We start from the raw sequence: 20,768 nt of genomic DNA, 5'->3' as shown, positions 1-20,768 counted from the left end.
TTTCCTGCAATCCCAAAATGACAATACAATCATCCACAATAAGCCCATGGATAGACACAATTGGGTAGGGCAGAGTAACCGACAGGTATACTGAAGGTATTTCCGTAACAATGTGGAGAATTGTTCTGTGGCCGAAAGTTAAGTTGGAGGCCACCCTCAGATCCAGAAATGGACTTTAACCCAGGAGAGGGAATTTCTAGCCAGGACCCACACAGCAGCAAAATAAACCAGAAGGACAGTCATAGACTCAGCAGGTAACAGTAGCAATGGAGAACGGACTGTAAACTACACAAAATTCCTTTCAAAGAGCAACTGAATAGAAGATCAGAGTCACAGCAGCTGACTGAGTCTTACAGTGCAGTCCAGTGGAGTAGCATAGTATGAATGGCAGAGAAATCCAGGAATGGTGAAGTCAAATTTGAGCAAAGTTCCAGGGCTCACCCATGAAAACAAAGAGCAATCGGGGTCGGGGGATAGGCACTGGGCACGGTATCTCCATAAACATCTCCGCCTCGCGACCTTTCTCTCCTCCTTGAAGATACTTCCTCGAAACCTACTTCACTGGCCAATTGCCCTCAGGTGGGTCACTTCATGTATTCAGCCCCAGTGGCCTAATGGATAAGGCACTGGCCTTCTAAGCCAGGGATTGTGGGTTCGAGCCCCACCTGGGGTGATGTCTTTTTAAAGATTGACAATACGGCAGTTGCAGTTGGGCAAGTGATGTCAGGTTCAGCAAGGCAGGGAGGCTTCATTCGGACCAAGATGTCATCAACTTCAAACTTGTGCAAAGTTCCAGTGCTCACTGATGGTCACAGGGAAGGCATGGTCGGGGGATGGGTAATGGACACAGTATCTCCCGAAACAGCTCCGCCTTGCTACCTCTCGCTCCTCCTTTAAGACACTCCCTAAAAACTTGCTTTTTTCACCGCGAAATGGCCATAGCACAATAGGTAGCACTCTTGCTTGTGAGTCAGGTGGATCTGGGTTCAAATCCCACCACAGGCACTTAAACAAAATCTAATTGATACTTCAGTGCAAAGGGACTGTTGCAGGTGCTGTATTTTGGCTTGATGGACTGTGAGACAAAGACTGACATGTCAATGCAATCATCCACAATAAGCCCATGGGTAGATACAAGTGGGTAGGGCAGAGTAACCGACAGGCATACTGAAGGTATTTCCGTGAAAATGTGGAGAATTGTTCTGTGGCCGAAAGTTAAGTTGGAGGCCACCCGAGGATCAGAAATGGACTTTAGCCCAGGAGAGGGAATTTCTGGCCAGGACCCACACAGCAGCAAAATAAACCAGTAGGACAGTCATAGACTCAGCAGGTAACAGTAGCAATGGGGAATGGACTGTAAACAACACAAATTCCTTTCAAAGAGCAACTGAATTGAAGATCAGAGTCACAGCAGCTGACTGAGTCTTACAGTGCAGTCCAGTGGAGTAGCATAGTATAAATGGCACCGAAATCCAGGAATAGGGAAGTCAAATTTGAGCAAAGTTCCAGGGATCACCCATGAAGCCAAAGAGCAATCGGGGTCGGGGGATAGGCACTGGGCACGGTATCTCCATAAACATCTCCGCCTCGCGACCTTTCTCTCCTCCTGAGAAGATACTTCCTCGAAACCTACTTCACTGGCCAATTGCCCTCAGGTGGGTCACTTCATGTATTCAGCCCCAGTGGCCTAATGGATAAGGCACTGGCCTTCTAAGCCAGGGATTGTGGGTTCGAGCCCCACCTGGGGTGATGTCTTTTTAAAGATTGACAATACGGCAGTTGCAGTTGGGCAAGTGATGTCAGGTTCAGCAAGGCAGGGAGGCTTCATTCGGACCAAGATGTCATCAACTTCAAACTTGTGCAAAGTTCCAGTGCTCACTGATGGTCACAGGGAAGGCATGGTCGGGGGATGGGTAATGGACACAGTATCTCCCGAAACAGCTCCGCCTTGCTACCTCTCGCTCCTCCTTTAAGACACTCCCTAAAAACTTGCTTTTTTCACCGCGAAATGGCCATAGCACAATAGGTAGCACTCTTGCTTGTGAGTCAGGTGGATCTGGGTTCAAATCCCACCACAGGCACTTAAACAAAATCTAATTGATACTTCAGTGCAAAGGGACTGTTGCAGGTGCTGTATTTTGGCTTGATGGACTGTGAGACAAAGACTGACATGTCAATGCAATCATCCACAATAAGCCCATGGGTAGATACAAGTGGGTAGGGCAGAGTAACCGACAGGCATACTGAAGGTATTTCCGTGAAAATGTGGAGAATTGTTCTGTGGCCGAAAGTTAAGTTGGAGGCCACCCGAGGATCAGAAATGGACTTTAGCCCAGGAGAGGGAATTTCTGGCCAGGACCCACACAGCAGCAAAATAAACCAGTAGGACAGTCATAGACTCAGCAGGTAACAGTAGCAATGGGGAATGGACTGTAAACAACACAAATTCCTTTCAAAGAGCAACTGAATTGAAGATCAGAGTCACAGCAGCTGACTGAGTCTTACAGTGCAGTCCAGTGGAGTAGCATAGTATAAATGGCACCGAAATCCAGGAATAGGGAAGTCAAATTTGAGCAAAGTTCCAGGGATCACCCATGAAGCCAAAGAGCAATCGGGGTCGGGGGATAGGCACTGGGCACGGTATCTCCATAAACATCTCCGCCTCGCTACCTTTCTCTCCTCCTTGAAGATGCTCCCTCGAAACCTACTTCAGTGATCAAGGTTTTGGACACCTGTCCTGGTACCTCATGTGGCTCGGTGTAAGATTTTATTTGATAATGATCCTGTGAAGCATCATGGAAGGTTTTATTATGTTACAGGCGCTATATAAATGCAAGCTGTTGTTGTAGATGGCTCTGCCATGGTGCGAGCAGTGGCAGATATGATGGGAGAAAATAGCTTCCATCTGTGCTCAACTTTCTCACACTCTGAAAATGTGAGGCAGATATCACATTTCAGAGTGGTCAATTACCCTCAGGTGGGTCACTTCCTGAGTTCAGCCCCAGTGGCCTAATGGATAAGGCACTGGCCTCCTAAGCCAGGGATTGTGGGTTCGAGTCCCACCTGGGGTGATGTCTTTTTAAAGATTGACAATACGGCAGTTGATGGTCACAGGGTGGGCAGGGTCGGGGGATGGGTCGTGCACACAGTATCTCCTGAAACAGCTCCGCCTTGCTACCTCTCGCTCCTCCTTTCAGACACTCCATAAAATCTGATGCCATGGCTCAGTGCGTGACAATTTTGTGTGTGAGTCAGAAGGTTGTGGGTTCAAATCCCATGACAGATAGAAATCTAGTTGATACTTCAGTACAGTTGGAGCTGCTGTATTTTGGCTTGAATTCATGGCAGAAAGTGTCATGGACTGTGAGACAAGTTTCCTGCAATCCCAAAATGACAATACAATCATCCACAATAAGCCCATGGATAGACACAATTGGGTAGGGCAGAGTAACCGACAGGTATACTGAAGGTATTTCCGTAACAATGTGGAGAATTGTTCTGTGGCCGAAAGTTAAGTTGGAGGCCACCCTCAGATCCAGAAATGGACTTTAACCCAGGAGAGGGAATTTCTAGCCAGGACCCACACAGCAGCAAAATAAACCAGAAGGACAGTCATAGACTCAGCAGGTAACAGTAGCAATGGAGAACGGACTGTAAACTACACAAAATTCCTTTCAAAGAGCAACTGAATAGAAGATCAGAGTCACAGCAGCTGACTGAGTCTTACAGTGCAGTCCAGTGGAGTAGCATAGTATGAATGGCAGAGAAATCCAGGAATGGTGAAGTCAAATTTGAGCAAAGTTCCAGGGCTCACCCATGAAAACAAAGATCAATCGGGGTCGGGGGATAGGCACTGGGCACGGTATCTCCATAAACATCTCCGCCTCGCGACCTTTCTCTCCTCCTTGAAGATACTTCCTCGAAACCTCCTTCACTGGCCAATTGCCCTCAGGTGGGTCACTTCATGTGTTCAGCCCCAGTGCCTAATGGATAAGGCACTGGCCTTCTAAGCCAGGGATTGTGGGTTCGAGCCCCAGCTGGGGTGATGTCTTTTTAAAGATTGACAATACGGCAGTTGCAGTTGGGCAAGTGATGTCAGGTTCAGCAAGGCAGGGAGGCTTCATTCGGACCAAGATGTCATCAACTTCAAATTTGTGCAAAGTTCCAGAGCTCACTGATGGTCACAGGGAAGGCATGGTCGGGGGATGGGTAATGGACACAGTATCTCCCGAAACAGCTCCGCCTTGCTACCTCTCGCTCCTCCTTTAAGACACTCCCTAAAAACTTGCTTTTTTCACCGCGAAATGGCCATAGCACAATAGGTAGCACTCTTGCTTGTGAGTCAGGTGGATCTGGGTTCAAATCCCACCACAGGCACTTAAACAAAATCTAATTGATACTTCAGTGCAAAGGGACTGTTGCAGGTGCTGTATTTTGGCTTGATGGACTGTGAGACAAAGACTGACATGTCAATGCAATCATCCACAATAAGCCCATGGGTAGATACAAGTGGGTAGGGCAGAGTAACCGACAGGCATACTGAAGGTATTTCCGTGAAAATGTGGAGAATTGTTCTGTGGCCGAAAGTTAAGTTGGAGGCCACCCGAGGATCAGAAATGGACTTTAGCCCAGGAGAGGGAATTTCTGGCCAGGACCCACACAGCAGCAAAATAAACCAGTAGGACAGTCATAGACTCAGCAGGTAACAGTAGCAATGGGGAATGGACTGTAAACAACATAAATTCCTTTCAAAGAGCAACTGAATAGAAGATCAGAGTCACAGCAGCTGACTGAGTCTTACAGTGCAGTCCAGTGGAGTAGCATAGTATAAATGGCACAGAAATCCAGGAATAGGGAAGTCAAATTTGAGCAAAGTTCCAGGGATCACCCATGAAGCCAAAGAGCAATCGGGGTCGGGGGATAGGCACTGGGCACGGTATCTCCATAAACATCTCCGCCTCGCTACCTTTCTCTCCTCCTTGAAGATGCTCCCTCGAAACCTACTTCAGTGATCAAGGTTTAGGACACCTGTCCTGGTACCTCATGTGGCTCGGTGTAAGATTTTATTTGATAATGATCCTGTGAAGCATCATGGAAGGTTTTATTATGTTACAGGCGCTATATAAATGCAAGCTGTTGTTGTAGATGGCTCTGCCATGGTGCGAGCAGTGGCAGATATGATGGGAGAAAATAGCTTCCATCTGTGCTCAACTTTCTCACACTCTGAAAATGTGAGGCAGATATCACATTTCAGAGTGGTCAATTACCCTCAGGTGGGTCACTTCCTGAGTTCAGCCCCAGTGGCCTAATGGATAAGGCACTGGCCTCCTAAGCCAGGGATTGTGGGTTCGAGTCCCACCTGGGGTGATGTCTTTTTAAAGATTGACAATACGGCAGTTGATGGTCACAGGGTGGGCAGGGTCGGGGGATGGGTCGTGCACACAGTATCTCCTGAAACAGCTCCGCCTTGCTACCTCTCGCTCCTCCTTTCAGACACTCCATAAAATCTGATGCCATGGCTCAGTGCGTGACAATTTTGTGTGTGAGTCAGAAGGTTGTGGGTTCAAATCCCATGACAGATAGAAATCTAGTTGATACTTCAGTACAGTTGGAGCTGCTGTATTTTGGCTTGAATTCATGGCAGAAAGTGTCATGGACTGTGAGACAAGTTTCCTGCAATCCCAAAATGACAATACAATCATCCACAATAAGCCCATGGATAGACACAATTGGGTAGGGCAGAGTAACCGACAGGTATACTGAAGGTATTTCCGTAACAATGTGGAGAATTGTTCTGTGGCCGAAAGTTAAGTTGGAGGCCACCCTCAGATCCAGAAATGGACTTTAACCCAGGAGAGGGAATTTCTAGCCAGGACCCACACAGCAGCAAAATAAACCAGAAGGACAGTCATAGACTCAGCAGGTAACAGTAGCAATGGAGAACGGACTGTAAACTACACAAAATTCCTTTCAAAGAGCAACTGAATAGAAGATCAGAGTCACAGCAGCTGACTGAGTCTTACAGTGCAGTCCAGTGGAGTAGCATAGTATGAATGGCAGAGAAATCCAGGAATGGTGAAGTCAAATTTGAGCAAAGTTCCAGGGCTCACCCATGAAAACAAAGAGCAATCGGGGTCGGGGGATAGGCACTGGGCACGGTATCTCCATAAACATCTCCGCCTCGCGACCTTTCTCTCCTCCTTGAAGATACTTCCTCGAAACCTACTTCACTGGCCAATTGCCCTCAGGTGGGTCACTTCATGTATTCAGCCCCAGTGGCCTAATGGATAAGGCACTGGCCTTCTAAGCCAGGGATTGTGGGTTCGAGCCCCACCTGGGGTGATGTCTTTTTAAAGATTGACAATACGGCAGTTGCAGTTGGGCAAGTGATGTCAGGTTCAGCAAGGCAGGGAGGCTTCATTCGGACCAAGATGTCATCAACTTCAAACTTGTGCAAAGTTCCAGTGCTCACTGATGGTCACAGGGAAGGCATGGTCGGGGGATGGGTAATGGACACAGTATCTCCCGAAACAGCTCCGCCTTGCTACCTCTCGCTCCTCCTTTAAGACACTCCCTAAAAACTTGCTTTTTTCACCGCGAAATGGCCATAGCACAATAGGTAGCACTCTTGCTTGTGAGTCAGGTGGATCTGGGTTCAAATCCCACCACAGGCACTTAAACAAAATCTAATTGATACTTCAGTGCAAAGGGACTGTTGCAGGTGCTGTATTTTGGCTTGATGGACTGTGAGACAAAGACTGACATGTCAATGCAATCATCCACAATAAGCCCATGGGTAGATACAAGTGGGTAGGGCAGATTAACCGACAGGCATACTGAAGGTATTTCCGTGAAAATGTGGAGAATTGTTCTGTGGCCGAAAGTTAAGTTGGAGGCCACCCGAGGATCAGAAATGGACTTTAGCCCAGGAGAGGGAATTTCTGGCCAGGACCCACACAGCAGCAAAATAAACCAGTAGCACAGTCATAGACTCAGCAGGTAACAGTAGCAATGGGGAATGGACTGTAAACAACACAAATTCCTTTCAAAGAGCAACTGAATAGAAGATCAGAGTCACAGCAGCTGACTGAGTCTTACAGTGCAGTCCAGTGGAGTAGCATAGTATAAATGGCACAGAAATCCAGGAATAGGGAAGTCAAATTTGAGCAAAGTTCCAGGGATCACCCATGAAGCCAAAGAGCAATCGGGGTCGGGGGATAGGCACTGGGCACGGTATCTCCATAAACATCTCCGCCTCGCTACCTTTCTCTCCTCCTTGAAGATGCTCCCTCGAAACCTACTTCAGTGATCAAGGTTTAGGACACCTGTCCTGGTACCTCATGTGGCTCGGTGTAAGATTTTATTTGATAATGATCCTGTGAAGCATCATGGAAGGTTTTATTATGTTACAGGCGCTATATAAATGCAAGCTGTTGTTGTAGATGGCTCTGCCATGGTGCGTTCTGTGGCAGATATGATGGGAGAAAATAGCTTCCATCTGTGCTCAACTTTCTCACACTCTGAAAATGTGAGGCAGATATCACATTTCAGAGTGGTCAATTACCCTCAGGTGGGTCACTTCCTGAGTTCAGCCCCAGTGGCCTAATGGATAAGGCACTGGCCTCCTAAGCCAGGGATTGTGGGTTCGAGTCCCACCTGGGGTGATGTCTTTTTAAAGATTGACAATACGGCAGTTGATGGTCACAGGGTGGGCAGGGTCGGGGGATGGGTCGTGCACACAGTATCTCCTGAAACAGCTCCGCCTTGCTACCTCTCGCTCCTCCTTTCAGACACTCCATAAAATCTGATGCCATGGCTCAGTGCGTGACAATTTTGTGTGTGAGTCAGAAGGTTGTGGGTTCAAATCCCATGACAGATAGAAATCTAGTTGATACTTCAGTACAGGTGGAGCTGCTGTATTTTGGCTTGAATTCATGGCAGAAAGTGTCATGGACTGTGAGACAAGTTTCCTGCAATCCCAAAATGACAATACAATCATCCACAATAAGCCCATGGATAGACACAATTGGGTAGGGCAGAGTAACCGACAGGTATACTGAAGGTATTTCCGTAACAATGTGGAGAATTGTTCTGTGGCCGAAAGTTAAGTTGGAGGCCACCCTCAGATCCAGAAATGGACTTTAACCCAGGAGAGGGAATTTCTAGCCAGGACCCACACAGCAGCAAAATAAACCAGAAGGACAGTCATAGACTCAGCAGGTAACAGTAGCAATGGAGAACGGACTGTAAACTACACAAAATTCCTTTCAAAGAGCAACTGAATAGAAGATCAGAGTCACAGCAGCTGACTGAGTCTTACAGTGCAGTCCAGTGGAGTAGCATAGTATGAATGGCAGAGAAATCCAGGAATGGTGAAGTCAAATTTGAGCAAAGTTCCAGGGCTCACCCATGAAAACAAAGAGCAATCGGGGTCGGGGGATAGGCACTGGGCACGGTATCTCCATAAACATCTCCGCCTCGCGACCTTTCTCTCCTCCTTGAAGATACTTCCTCGAAACCTACTTCACTGGCCAATTGCCCTCAGGTGGGTCACTTCATGTATTCAGCCCCAGTGGCCTAATGGATAAGGCACTGGCCTTCTAAGCCAGGGATTGTGGGTTCGAGCCCCACCTGGGGTAATGTCTTTTTAAAGATTGACAATACGGCAGTTGCAGTTGGGCAAGTGATGTCAGGTTCAGCAAGGCAGGGAGGCTTCATTCGGACCAAGATGTCATCAACTTCAAACTTGTGCAAAGTTCCAGTGCTCACTGATGGTCACAGGGAAGGCATGGTCGGGGGATGGGTAATGGACACAGTATCTCCCGAAACAGCTCCGCCTTGCTACCTCTCGCTCCTCCTTTAAGACACTCCCTAAAAACTTGCTTTTTTCACCGCGAAATGGCCATAGCACAATAGGTAGCACTCTTGCTTGTGAGTCAGGTGGATCTGGGTTCAAATCCCACCACAGGCACTTAAACAAAATCTAATTGATACTTCAGTGCAAAGGGACTGTTGCAGGTGCTGTATTTTGGCTTGATGGACTGTGAGACAAAGACTGACATGTCAATGCAATCATCCACAATAAGCCCATGGGTAGATACAAGTGGGTAGGGCAGAGTAACCGACAGGCATACTGATGGTATTTCCGTGAAAATGTGGAGAATTGTTCTGTGGCCGAAAGTTAAGTTGGAGGCCACCCGAGGATCAGAAATGGACTTTAGCCCAGGAGAGGGAATTTCTGGCCAGGACCCACACAGTAGCAAAATAAACCAGTAGGACAGTCATAGACTCAGCAGGTAACAGTAGCAATGGGGAATGGACTGTAAACAACACAAATTCCTTTCAAAGAGCAACTGAATTGAAGATCAGAGTCACAGCAGCTGACTGAGTCTTACAGTGCAGTCCAGTGGAGTAGCATAGTATAAATGGCTCAGAAATCCAGGAATAGGGAAGTCAAATTTGAGCAAAGTTCCAGGGATCACCCATGAAGCCAAAGAGCAATCGGGGTCGGGGGATAGGCACTGGGCACGGTATCTCCATAAACATCTCCGCCTCGCTACCTTTCTCTCCTCCTTGAAGATGCCCCCTCGAAACCTACTTCAGTGATCAAGGTTTTGGACACCTGTCCTGGTACCTCATGTGGCTCGGTGTAAGATTTTATTTGATAATGATCCTGTGAAGCATCATGGAAGGTTTTATTATGTTACAGGCGCTATATAAATGCAAGCTGTTGTTGTAGATGGCTCTGCCATGGTGCGAGCAGTGGCAGATATGATGGGAGAAAATAGCTTCCATCTGTGCTCAACTTTCTCACACTCTGAAAATGTGAGGCAGATATCACATTTCAGAGTGGTCAATTACCCTCAGGTGGGTCACTTCATGAGTTCAGCCCCAGTGGCCTAATGGATAAGGCACTGGCCTCCTAAGCCAGGGATTGTGGGTTCGAGTCCCACCTGGGGTGATGTCTTTTTAAAGATTGACAATACGGCAGTTGATGGTCACAGGGTGGGCAGGGTCGGGGGATGGGTCGTGCACACAGTATCTCCTGAAACAGCTGCGCCTTGCTACCTCTCGCTCCTCCTTTCAGACACTCCATAAAATCTGATGCCATGGCTCAGTGCGTGACAATTTTGTGTGTGAGTCAGAAGGTTGTGGGTTCAAATCCCATGACAGATAGAAATCTAGTTGATACTTCAGTACAGTTGGAGCTGCTGTATTTTGGCTTGAATTCATGGCAGAAAGTGTCATGGACTGTGAGACAAGTTTCCTGCAATCCCAAAATGACAATACAATCATCCACAATAAGCCCATGGATAGACACAATTGGGTAGGGCAGAGTAACCGACAGGTATACTGAAGGTATTTCCGTAACAATGTGGAGAATTGTTCTGTGGCCGAAAGTTAAGTTGGAGGCCACCCTCAGATCCAGAAATGGACTTTAACCCAGGAGAGGGAATTTCTAGCCAGGACCCACACAGCAGCAAAATAAACCAGAAGGACAGTCATAGACTCAGCAGGTAACAGTAGCAATGGAGAACGGACTGTAAACTACACAAAATTCCTTTCAAAGAGCAACTGAATAGAAGATCAGAGTCACAGCAGCTGACTGAGTCTTACAGTGCAGTCCAGTGGAGTAGCATAGTATGAATGGCAGAGAAATCCAGGAATGGTGAAGTCAAATTTGAGCAAAGTTCCAGGGCTCACCCATGAAAACAAAGAGCAATCAGGGTCGGGGGATAGGCACTGGGCACGGTATCTCCATAAACATCTCCGCCTCGCGACCTTTCTCTCCTCCTGAGAAGATACTTCCTCGAAACCTACTTCACTGGCCAATTGCCCTCAGGTGGGTCACTTCATGTGTTCAGCCCCAGGGGCCTAATGGATAAGGCACTGGCCTTCTAAGCCAGGGATTGTGGGTTCGAGTCCCACCTGGGGTGATGTCTTTTTAAAGATTGACAATACGGCAGTTGCAGTTGGGCAAGTGATGTCAGGTTCAGCAAGGCAGGGAGGCTTCATTCGGACCAAGATGTCATCAACTTCAAACTTGTGCAAAGTTCCAGTGCTCACTGATGGTCACAGGGAAGGCATGGTCGGGGGATGGGTAATGGACACAATATCTCCCGAAACAGCTCCGCCTTGCTACCTCTCGCTCCTCCTTTAAGACACTCCCTAAAAACTTGCTTTTTTCACCGCGAAATGGCCATAGCACAATAGGTAGCACTCTTGCTTGTGAGTCAGGTGGATCTGGGTTCAAATCCCACCACAGGCACTTAAACAAAATCTAATTGATACTTCAGTGCAAAGGGACTGTTGCAGGTGCTGTATTTTGGCTTGATGGACTGTGAGACAAAGACTGACATGTCAATGCAATCATCCACAATAAGCCCATGGGTAGATACAAGTGGGTGGGGCAGAGTAACCGACAGGCATACTGATGGTATTTCCGTGAAAATGTGGAGAATTGTTCTGTGGCCGAAAGTTAAGTTGGAGGCCACCCGAGGATCAGAAATGGACTTTAGCCCAGGAGAGGGAATTTCTGGCCAGGACCCACACAGTAGCAAAATAAACCAGTAGGACAGTCATAGACTCAGCAGGTAACAGTAGCAATGGGGAATGGACTGTAAACAACACAAATTCCTTTCAAAGAGCAACTGAATTGAAGATCAGAGTCACAGCAGCTGACTGAGTCTTACAGTGCAGTCCAGTGGAGTAGCGTAGTATAAATGGCACAGAAATCCAGGAATAGGGAAGCCAAATTTGAGCAAAGTTCCAGGGATCACCCATGAAGCCAAAGAGCAATCGGGGTCGGGGGATAGGCACTGGGCACGGTATCTCCATAAACATCTCCGCCTCGCTACCTTTCTCTCCTCCTTGAAGATGCTCCCTCGAAACCTACTTCAGTGATCAAGGTTTAGGACACCTGTCCTGGTACCTCATGTGGCTCGGTGTAAGATTTTATTTGATAATGATCCTGTGAAGCATCATGGAAGGTTTTATTATGTTACAGGCGCTATATAAATGCAAGCTGTTGTTGTAGATGGCTCTGCCATGGTGCGAGCAGTGGCAGATATGATGGGAGAAAATAGCTTCCATCTGTGCTCAACTTTCTCACACTCTGAAAATGTGAGGCAGATATCACATTTCAGAGTGGTCAATTACCCTCAGGTGGGTCACTTCATGAGTTCAGCCCCAGTGGCCTAATGGATAAGGCACTGGCCTCCTAAGCCAGGGATTGTGGGTTCGAGTCCCACCTGGGGTGATGTCTTTTTAAAGATTGACAATACGGCAGTTGATGGTCACAGGGTGGGCAGGGTCGGGGGATGGGTCGTGCACACAGTATCTCCTGAAACAGCTCCGCCTTGCTACCTCTCGCTCCTCCTTTCAGACACTCCATAAAATCTGATGCCATGGCTCAGTGCGTGACAATTTTGTGTGTGAGTCAGAAGGTTGTGGGTTCAAATCCCATGACAGATAGAAATCTAGTTGATACTTCAGTACAGTTGGAGCTGCTGTATTTTGGCTTGAATTCATGGCAGAAAGTGTCATGGACTGTGAGGCAAGTTTCCTGCAATCCCAAAATGACAATACAATCATCCACAATAAGCCCATGGATAGACACAATTGGGTAGGGCAGAGTAACCGACAGGTATACTGAAGGTATTTCCGTAACAATGTGGAGAATTGTTCTGTGGCCGAAAGTTAAGTTGGAGGCCACCCTCAGATCCAGAAATGGACTTTAACCCAGGAGAGGGAATTTCTAGCCAGGACCCACACAGCAGCAAAATAAACCAGAAGGACAGTCATAGACTCAGCAGGTAACAGTAGCAATGGAGAACGGACTGTAAACTACACAAAATTCCTTTCAAAGAGCAACTGAATAGAAGATCAGAGTCACAGCAGCTGACTGAGTCTTACAGTGCAGTCCAGTGGAGTAGCATAGTATGAATGGCAGAGAAATCCAGGAATGGTGAAGTCAAATTTGAGCAAAGTTCCAGGGCTCACCCATGAAAACAAAGAGCAATCAGGGTCGGGGGATAGGCACTGGGCACGGTATCTCCATAAACATCTCCGCCTCGCGACCTTTCTCTCCTCCTGAGAAGATACTTCCTCGAAACCTACTTCACTGGCCAATTGCCCTCAGGTGGGTCACTTCATGTATTCAGCCCCAGTGGCCTAATGGATAAGGCACTGGCCTTCTAAGCCAGGGATTGTGGGTTCGAGCCCCACCTGGGGTGATGTCTTTTTAAAGATTGACAATACGGCAGTTGCAGTTGGGCAAGTGATGTCAGGTTCAGCAAGGCAGGGAGGCTTCATTCGGACCAAGATGTCATCAACTTCAAACTTGTGCAAAGTTCCAGTGCTCACTGATGGTCACAGGGAAGGCATGGTCGGGGGATGGGTAATGGACACAATATCTCCCGAAACAGCTCCGCCTTGCTACCTCTCGCTCCTCCTTTAAGACACTCCCTAAAAACTTGCTTTTTTCACCGCGAAATGGCCATAGCACAATAGGTAGCACTCTTGCTTGTGAGTCAGGTGGATCTGGGTTCAAATCCCACCACAGGCACTTAAACAAAATCTAATTGATACTTCAGTGCAAAGGGACTGTTGCAGGTGCTGTATTTTGGCTTGATGGACTGTGAGACAAAGACTGACATGTCAATGCAATCATCCACAATAAGCCCATGGGTGGGGCAGAGTAACCGACAGGCATACTGATGGTATTTCCGTGAAAATGTGGAGAATTGTTCTGTGGCCGAAAGTTAAGTTGGAGGCCACCCGAGGATCAGAAATGGACTTTAGCCCAGGAGAGGGAATTTCTGGCCAGGACCCACACAGTAGCAAAATAAACCAGTAGGACAGTCATAGACTCAGCAGGTAACAGTAGCAATGGGGAATGGACTGTAAACAACACAAATTCCTTTCAAAGAGCAACTGAATTGAAGATCAGAGTCACAGCAGCTGACTGAGTCTTACAGTGCAGTCCAGTGGAGTAGCGTAGTATAAATGGCACAGAAATCCAGGAATAGGGAAGCCAAATTTGAGCAAAGTTCCAGGGATCACCCATGAAGCCAAAGAGCAATCGGGGTCGGGGGATAGGCACTGGGCACGGTATCTCCATAAACATCTCCGCCTCGCTACCTTTCTCTCCTCCTTGAAGATGCTCCCTCGAAACCTACTTCAGTGATCAAGGTTTAGGACACCTGTCCTGGTACCTCATGTGGCTCGGTGTAAGATTTTATTTGATAATGATCCTGTGAAGCATCATGGAAGGTTTTATTATGTTACAGGCGCTATATAAATGCAAGCTGTTGTTGTAGATGGCTCTGCCATGGTGCGAGCAGTGGCAGATTTGATGGGAGAAAATAGCTTCCATCTGTGCTCAACTTTCTCACACTCTGAAAATGTGAGGCAGATATCACATTTCAGAGTGGTCAATTACCCTCAGGTGGGTCACTTCATGAGTTCAGCCCCAGTGGCCTAATGGATAAGGCACTGGCCTCCTAAGCCAGGGATTGTGGGTTCGAGTCCCACCTGGGGTGATGTCTTTTTAAAGATTGACAATACGGCAGTTGATGGTCACAGGGTGGGCAGGGTCGGGGGATGGGTCGTGCACACAGTATCTCCTGAAACAGCTCCGCCTTGCTACCTCTCGCTCCTCCTTTCAGACACTCCATAAAATCTGATGCCATGGCTCAGTGCGTGACAATTTTGTGTGTGAGTCAGAAGGTTGTGGGTTCAAATCCCATGACAGATAGAAATCTAGTTGATACTTCAGTACAGTTGGAGCTGCTGTATTTTGGCTTGAATTCATGGCAGAAAGTGTCATGGACTGTGAGGCAAGTTTCCTGCAATCCCAAAATGACAATACAATCATCCACAATAAGCCCATGGATAGACACAATTGGGTAGGGCAGAGTAACCGACAGGTATACTGAAGGTATTTCCGTAACAATGTGGAGAATTGTTCTGTGGCCGAAAGTTAAGTTGGAGGCCACCCTCAGATCCAGAAATGGACTTTAACCCAGGAGAGGGAATTTCTAGCCAGGACCCACACAGCAGCAAAATAAACCAGAAGGACAGTCATAGACTCAGCAGGTAACAGTAGCAATGGAGAACGGACTGTAAACTACACAAAATTCCTTTCAAAGAGCAACTGAATAGAAGATCAGAGTCACAGCAGCTGACTGAGTCTTACAGTGCAGTCCAGTGGAGTAGCATAGTATGAATGGCAGAGAAATCCAGGAATGGTGAAGTCAAATTTGAGCAAAGTTCCAGGGCTCACCCATGAAAACAAAGAGCAATCGGGGTCGGGGGATAGGCACTGGGCACGGTATCTCCATAAACATCTCCGCCTCGCGACCTTTCTCTCCTCCTTGAAGATACTTCCTCGAAACCTACTTCACTGGCCAATTGCCCTCAGGTGGGTCACTTCATGTATTCAGCCCCAGTGGCCTAATGGATAAGGCACTGGCCTTCTAAGCCAGGGATTGTGGGTTCGAGCCCCACCTGGGGTAATGTCTTTTTAAAGATTGACAATACGGCAGTTGCAGTTGGGCAAGTGATGTCAGGTTCAGCAAGGCAGGGAGGCTTCATTCGGACCAAGATGTCATCAACTTCAAACTTGTGCAAAGTTCCAGTGCTCACTGATGGTCACAGGGAAGGCATGGTCGGGGGATGGGTAATGGACACAGTATCTCCCGAAACAGCTCCGCCTTGCTACCTCTCGCTCCTCCTTTAAGACACTCCCTAAAAACTTGCTTTTTTCACCGCGAAATGGCCATAGCACAATAGGTAGCACTCTTGCTTGTGAGTCAGGTGGATCTGGGTTCAAATCCCACCACAGGCACTTAAACAAAATCTAATTGATACTTCAGTGCAAAGGGACTGTTGCAGGTGCTGTATTTTGGCTTGATGGACTGTGAGACAAAGACTGACATGTCAATGCAATCATCCACAATAAGCCCATGGGTAGATACAAGTGGGTAGGGCAGAGTAACCGACAGGCATACTGATGGTATTTCCGTGAAAATGTGGAGAATTGTTCTGTGGCCGAAAGTTAAGTTGGAGGCCACCCGAGGATCAGAAATGGACTTTAGCCCAGGAGAGGGAATTTCTGGCCAGGACCCACACAGTAGCAAAATAAACCAGTAGGACAGTCATAGACTCAGCAGGTAACAGTAGCAATGGGGAATGGACTGTAAACAACACAAATTCCTTTCAAAGAGCAACTGAATTGAAGATCAGAGTCACAGCAGCTGACTGAGTCTTACAGTGCAGTCCAGTGGAGTAGCATAGTATAAATGGCTCAGAAATCCAGGAATAGGGAAGTCAAATTTGAGCAAAGTTCCAGGGATCACCCATGAAGCCAAAGAGCAATCGGGGTCGGGGGATAGGCACTGGGCACGGTATCTCCATAAACATCTCCGCCTCGCTACCTTTCTCTCCTCCTTGAAGATGCCCCCTCGAAACCTACTTCAGTGATCAAGGTTTTGGACACCTGTCCTGGTACCTCATGTGGCTCGGTGTAAGATTTTATTTGATAATGATCCTGTGAAGCATCATGGAAGGTTTTATTATGTTACAGGCGCTATATAAATGCAAGCTGTTGTTGTAGATGGCTCTGCCATGGTGCGAGCAGTGGCAGATATGATGGGAGAAAATAGCTTCCATCTGTGCTCAACTTTCTCACACTCTGAAAATGTGAGGCAGATATCACATTTCAGAGTGGTCAATTACCCTCAGGTGGGTCACTTCATGAGTTCAGCCCCAGTGGCCTAATGGATAAGGCACTGGCCTCCTAAGCCAGGGATTGTGGGTTCGAGTCCCACCTGGGGTGATGTCTTTTTAAAGATTGACAATACGGCAGTTGATGGTCACAGGGTGGGCAGGGTCGGGGGATGGGTCGTGCACACAGTATCTCCTGAAACAGCTGCGCCTTGCTACCTCTCGCTCCTCCTTTCAGACACTCCATAAAATCTGATGCCATGGCTCAGTGCGTGACAATTTTGTGTGTGAGTCAGAAGGTTGTGGGTTCAAATCCCATGACAGATAGAAATCTAGTTGATACTTCAGTACAGTTGGAGCTGCTGTATTTTGGCTTGAATTCATGGCAGAAAGTGTCATGGACTGTGAGACAAGTTTCCTGCAATCCCAAAATGACAATACAATCATCCACAATAAGCCCATGGATAGACACAATTGGGTAGGGCAGAGTAACCGACAGGTATACTGAAGGTATTTCCGTAACAATGTGGAGAATTGTTCTGTGGCCGAAAGTTAAGTTGGAGGCCACCCTCAGATCCAGAAATGGACTTTAACCCAGGAGAGGGAATTTCTAGCCAGGACCCACACAGCAGCAAAATAAACCAGAAGGACAGTCATAGACTCAGCAGGTAACAGTAGCAATGGAGAACGGACTGTAAACTACACAAAATTCCTTTCAAAGAGCAACTGAATAGAAGATCAGAGTCACAGCAGCTGACTGAGTCTTACAGTGCAGTCCAGTGGAGTAGCATAGTATGAATGGCAGAGAAATCCAGGAATGGTGAAGTCAAATTTGAGCAAAGTTCCAGGGCTCACCCATGAAAACAAAGAGCAATCAGGGTCGGGGGATAGGCACTGGGCACGGTATCTCCATAAACATCTCCGCCTCGCGACCTTTCTCTCCTCCTGAGAAGATACATCCTCGAAACCTACTTCACTGGCCAATTGCCCTCAGGTGGGTCACTTCATGTGTTCAGCCCCAGGGGCCTAATGGATAAGGCACTGGCCTTCTAAGCCAGGGATTGTGGGTTCGAGTCCCACCTGGGGTGATGTCTTTTTAAAGATTGACAATACGGCAGTTGCAGTTGGGCAAGTGATGTCAGGTTCAGCAAGGCAGGGAGGCTTCATTCGGACCAAGATGTCATCAACTTCAAACTTGTGCAAAGTTCCAGTGCTCACTGATGGTCACAGGGAAGGCATGGTCGGGGGATGGGTAATGGACACAATATCTCCCGAAACAGCTCCGCCTTGCTACCTCTCGCTCCTCCTTTAAGACACTCCCTAAAAACTTGCTTTTTTCACCGCGAAATGGCCATAGCACAATAGGTAGCACTCTTGCTTGTGAGTCAGGTGGATCTGGGTTCAAATCCCACCACAGGCACTTAAACAAAATCTAATTGATACTTCAGTGCAAAGGGACTGTTGCAGGTGCTGTATTTTGGCTTGATGGACTGTGAGACAAAGACTGACATGTCAATGCAATCATCCACAATAAGCCCATGGGTAGATACAAGTGGGTGGGGCAGAGTAACCGACAGGCATACTGATGGTATTTCCGTGAAAATGTGGAGAATTGTTCTGTGGCCGAAAGTTAAGTTGGAGGCCACCCGAGGATCAGAAATGGACTTTAGCCCAGGAGAGGGAATTTCTGGCCAGGACCCACACAGTAGCAAAATAAACCAGTAGGACAGTCATAGACTCAGCAGGTAACAGTAGCAATGGGGAATGGACTGTAAACAACACAAATTCCTTTCAAAGAGCAACTGAATTGAAGATCAGAGTCACAGCAGCTGACTGAGTCTTACAGTGCAGTCCAGTGGAGTAGCGTAGTATAAATGGCACAGAAATCCAGGAATAGGGAAGCCAAATTTGAGCAAAGTTCCAGGGATCACCCATGAAGCCAAAGAGCAATCGGGGTCGGGGGATAGGCACTGGGCACGGTATCTCCATAAACATCTCCGCCTCGCTACCTTTCTCTCCTCCTTGAAGATGCTCCCTCGAAACCTACTTCAGTGATCAAGGTTTAGGACACCTGTCCTGGTACCTCATGTGGCTCGGTGTAAGATTTTATTTGATAATGATCCTGTGAAGCATCATGGAAGGTTTTATTATGTTACAGGCGCTATATAAATGCAAGCTGTTGTTGTAGATGGCTCTGCCATGGTGCGAGCAGTGGCAGATATGATGGGAGAAAATAGCTTCCATCTGTGCTCAACTTTCTCACACTCTGAAAATGTGAGGCAGATATCACATTTCAGAGTGGTCAATTACCCTCAGGTGGGTCACTTCATGAGTTCAGCCCCAGTGGCCTAATGGATAAGGCACTGGCCTCCTAAGCCAGGGATTGTGGGTTCGAGTCCCACCTGGGGTGATGTCTTTTTAAAGATTGACAATACGGCAGTTGATGGTCACAGGGTGGGCAGGGTCGGGGGATGGGTCGTGCACACAGTATCTCCTGAAACAGCTCCGCCTTGCTACCTCTCGCTCCTCCTTTCAGACACTCCATAAAATCTGATGCCATGGCTCAGTGCGTGACAATTTTGTGTGTGAGTCAGAAGGTTGTGGGTTCAAATCCCATGACAGATAGAAATCTAGTTGATACTTCAGTACAGTTGGAGCTGCTGTATTTTGGCTTGAATTCATGGCAGAAAGTGTCATGGACTGTGAGGCAAGTTTCCTGCAATCCCAAAATGACAATACAATCATCCACAATAAGCCCATGGATAGACACAATTGGGTAGGGCAGAGTAACCGACAGGTATACTGAAGGTATTTCCGTAACAATGTGGAGAATTGTTCTGTGGCCGAAAGTTAAGTTGGAGGCCACCCTCAGATCCAGAAATGGACTTTAACCCAGGAGAGGGAATTTCTAGCCAGGACCCACACAGCAGCAAAATAAACCAGAAGGACAGTCATAGACTCAGCAGGTAACAGTAGCAATGGAGAACGGACTGTAAACTACACAAAATTCCTTTCAAAGAGCAACTGAATAGAAGATCAGAGTCACAGCAGCTGACTGAGTCTTACAGTGCAGTCCAGTGGAGTAGCATAGTATGAATGGCAGAGAAATCCAGGAATGGTGAAGTCAAATTTGAGCAAAGTTCCAGGGCTCACCCATGAAAACAAAGAGCAATCAGGGTCGGGGGATAGGCACTGGGCACGGTATCTCCATAAACATCTCCGCCTCGCGACCTTTCTCTCCTCCTGAGAAGATACTTCCTCGAAACCTACTTCACTGGCCAATTGCCCTCAGGTGGGTCACTTCATGTATTCAGCCCCAGTGGCCTAATGGATAAGGCACTGGCCTTCTAAGCCAGGGATTGTGGGTTCGAGCCCCACCTGGGGTGATGTCTTTTTAAAGATTGACAATACGGCAGTTGCAGTTGGGCAAGTGATGTCAGGTTCAGCAAGGCAGGGAGGCTTCATTCGGACCAAGATGTCATCAACTTCAAACTTGTGCAAAGTTCCAGTGCTCACTGATGGTCACAGGGAAGGCATGGTCGGGGGATGGGTAATGGACACAATATCTCCCGAAACAGCTCCGCCTTGCTACCTCTCGCTCCTCCTTTAAGACACTCCCTAAAAACTTGCTTTTTTCACCGCGAAATGGCCATAGCACAATAGGTAGCACTCTTGCTTGTGAGTCAGGTGGATCTGGGTTCAAATCCCACCACAGGCACTTAAACAAAATCTAATTGATACTTCAGTGCAAAGGGACTGTTGCAGGTGCTGTATTTTGGCTTGATGGACTGTGAGACAAAGACTGACATGTCAATGCAATCATCCACAATAAGCCCATGGGTAGATACAAGTGGGTGGGGCAGAGTAACCGACAGGCATACTGATGGTATTTCCGTGAAAATGTGGAGAATTGTTCTGTGGCCGAAAGTTAAGTTGGAGGCCACCCGAGGATCAGAAATGGACTTTAGCCCAGGAGAGGGAATTTCTGGCCAGGACCCACACAGTAGCAAAATAAACCAGTAGGACAGTCATAGACTCAG

General features: G+C 47.5%; 17 non-coding genes across 17 annotated transcripts; all 17 read left to right on the top strand.

Moving 5' to 3' along the window:
• The first annotated feature begins 600 nt into the window (after positions 1-600).
• On the top strand, positions 601-673 carry trnar-ucu (transfer RNA arginine (anticodon UCU)). Its single transcript has one exon. It is a non-coding gene; the product is annotated as a tRNA-Arg (tRNA).
• Positions 674-1,676: 1,003 nt separating this feature from the next.
• Positions 1,677-1,749, top strand: trnar-ucu (transfer RNA arginine (anticodon UCU)). Its single transcript has one exon. It is a non-coding gene; the product is annotated as a tRNA-Arg (tRNA).
• Positions 1,750-2,998: 1,249 nt separating this feature from the next.
• trnar-ccu (transfer RNA arginine (anticodon CCU)) lies at positions 2,999-3,071 on the top strand. The gene has a single exon. It is a non-coding gene; the product is annotated as a tRNA-Arg (tRNA).
• A 2,223-nt stretch (positions 3,072-5,294) lies between these two features.
• trnar-ccu (transfer RNA arginine (anticodon CCU)) lies at positions 5,295-5,367 on the top strand. The gene has a single exon. It is a non-coding gene; the product is annotated as a tRNA-Arg (tRNA).
• Positions 5,368-6,269: 902 nt separating this feature from the next.
• trnar-ucu (transfer RNA arginine (anticodon UCU)) lies at positions 6,270-6,342 on the top strand. Its single transcript has one exon. It is a non-coding gene; the product is annotated as a tRNA-Arg (tRNA).
• Positions 6,343-7,591: 1,249 nt separating this feature from the next.
• On the top strand, positions 7,592-7,664 carry trnar-ccu (transfer RNA arginine (anticodon CCU)). Its single transcript has one exon. It is a non-coding gene; the product is annotated as a tRNA-Arg (tRNA).
• Positions 7,665-8,566: 902 nt separating this feature from the next.
• On the top strand, positions 8,567-8,639 carry trnar-ucu (transfer RNA arginine (anticodon UCU)). Its single transcript has one exon. It is a non-coding gene; the product is annotated as a tRNA-Arg (tRNA).
• A 1,249-nt stretch (positions 8,640-9,888) lies between these two features.
• On the top strand, positions 9,889-9,961 carry trnar-ccu (transfer RNA arginine (anticodon CCU)). The gene has a single exon. It is a non-coding gene; the product is annotated as a tRNA-Arg (tRNA).
• Positions 9,962-10,864: 903 nt separating this feature from the next.
• trnar-ucu (transfer RNA arginine (anticodon UCU)) lies at positions 10,865-10,937 on the top strand. The gene has a single exon. It is a non-coding gene; the product is annotated as a tRNA-Arg (tRNA).
• A 1,249-nt stretch (positions 10,938-12,186) lies between these two features.
• Positions 12,187-12,259, top strand: trnar-ccu (transfer RNA arginine (anticodon CCU)). The gene has a single exon. It is a non-coding gene; the product is annotated as a tRNA-Arg (tRNA).
• A 903-nt stretch (positions 12,260-13,162) lies between these two features.
• trnar-ucu (transfer RNA arginine (anticodon UCU)) lies at positions 13,163-13,235 on the top strand. Its single transcript has one exon. It is a non-coding gene; the product is annotated as a tRNA-Arg (tRNA).
• Positions 13,236-14,470: 1,235 nt separating this feature from the next.
• On the top strand, positions 14,471-14,543 carry trnar-ccu (transfer RNA arginine (anticodon CCU)). Its single transcript has one exon. It is a non-coding gene; the product is annotated as a tRNA-Arg (tRNA).
• A 902-nt stretch (positions 14,544-15,445) lies between these two features.
• trnar-ucu (transfer RNA arginine (anticodon UCU)) lies at positions 15,446-15,518 on the top strand. The gene has a single exon. It is a non-coding gene; the product is annotated as a tRNA-Arg (tRNA).
• A 1,249-nt stretch (positions 15,519-16,767) lies between these two features.
• On the top strand, positions 16,768-16,840 carry trnar-ccu (transfer RNA arginine (anticodon CCU)). The gene has a single exon. It is a non-coding gene; the product is annotated as a tRNA-Arg (tRNA).
• Positions 16,841-17,743: 903 nt separating this feature from the next.
• Positions 17,744-17,816, top strand: trnar-ucu (transfer RNA arginine (anticodon UCU)). Its single transcript has one exon. It is a non-coding gene; the product is annotated as a tRNA-Arg (tRNA).
• A 1,249-nt stretch (positions 17,817-19,065) lies between these two features.
• Positions 19,066-19,138, top strand: trnar-ccu (transfer RNA arginine (anticodon CCU)). The gene has a single exon. It is a non-coding gene; the product is annotated as a tRNA-Arg (tRNA).
• A 903-nt stretch (positions 19,139-20,041) lies between these two features.
• trnar-ucu (transfer RNA arginine (anticodon UCU)) lies at positions 20,042-20,114 on the top strand. Its single transcript has one exon. It is a non-coding gene; the product is annotated as a tRNA-Arg (tRNA).
• Positions 20,115-20,768: the final 654 nt, after the last annotated feature.

The sequence above is a fragment of the Pristiophorus japonicus genome, chromosome 19 (assembly GCF_044704955.1).
Source record: "Pristiophorus japonicus isolate sPriJap1 chromosome 19, sPriJap1.hap1, whole genome shotgun sequence".
Taxonomy (NCBI): Eukaryota; Metazoa; Chordata; class Chondrichthyes; family Pristiophoridae; genus Pristiophorus; species Pristiophorus japonicus.
The sequence above is the reverse complement of the archived record's forward strand: the minus strand, read 5'-3'. Positions and strand labels throughout refer to the sequence as shown.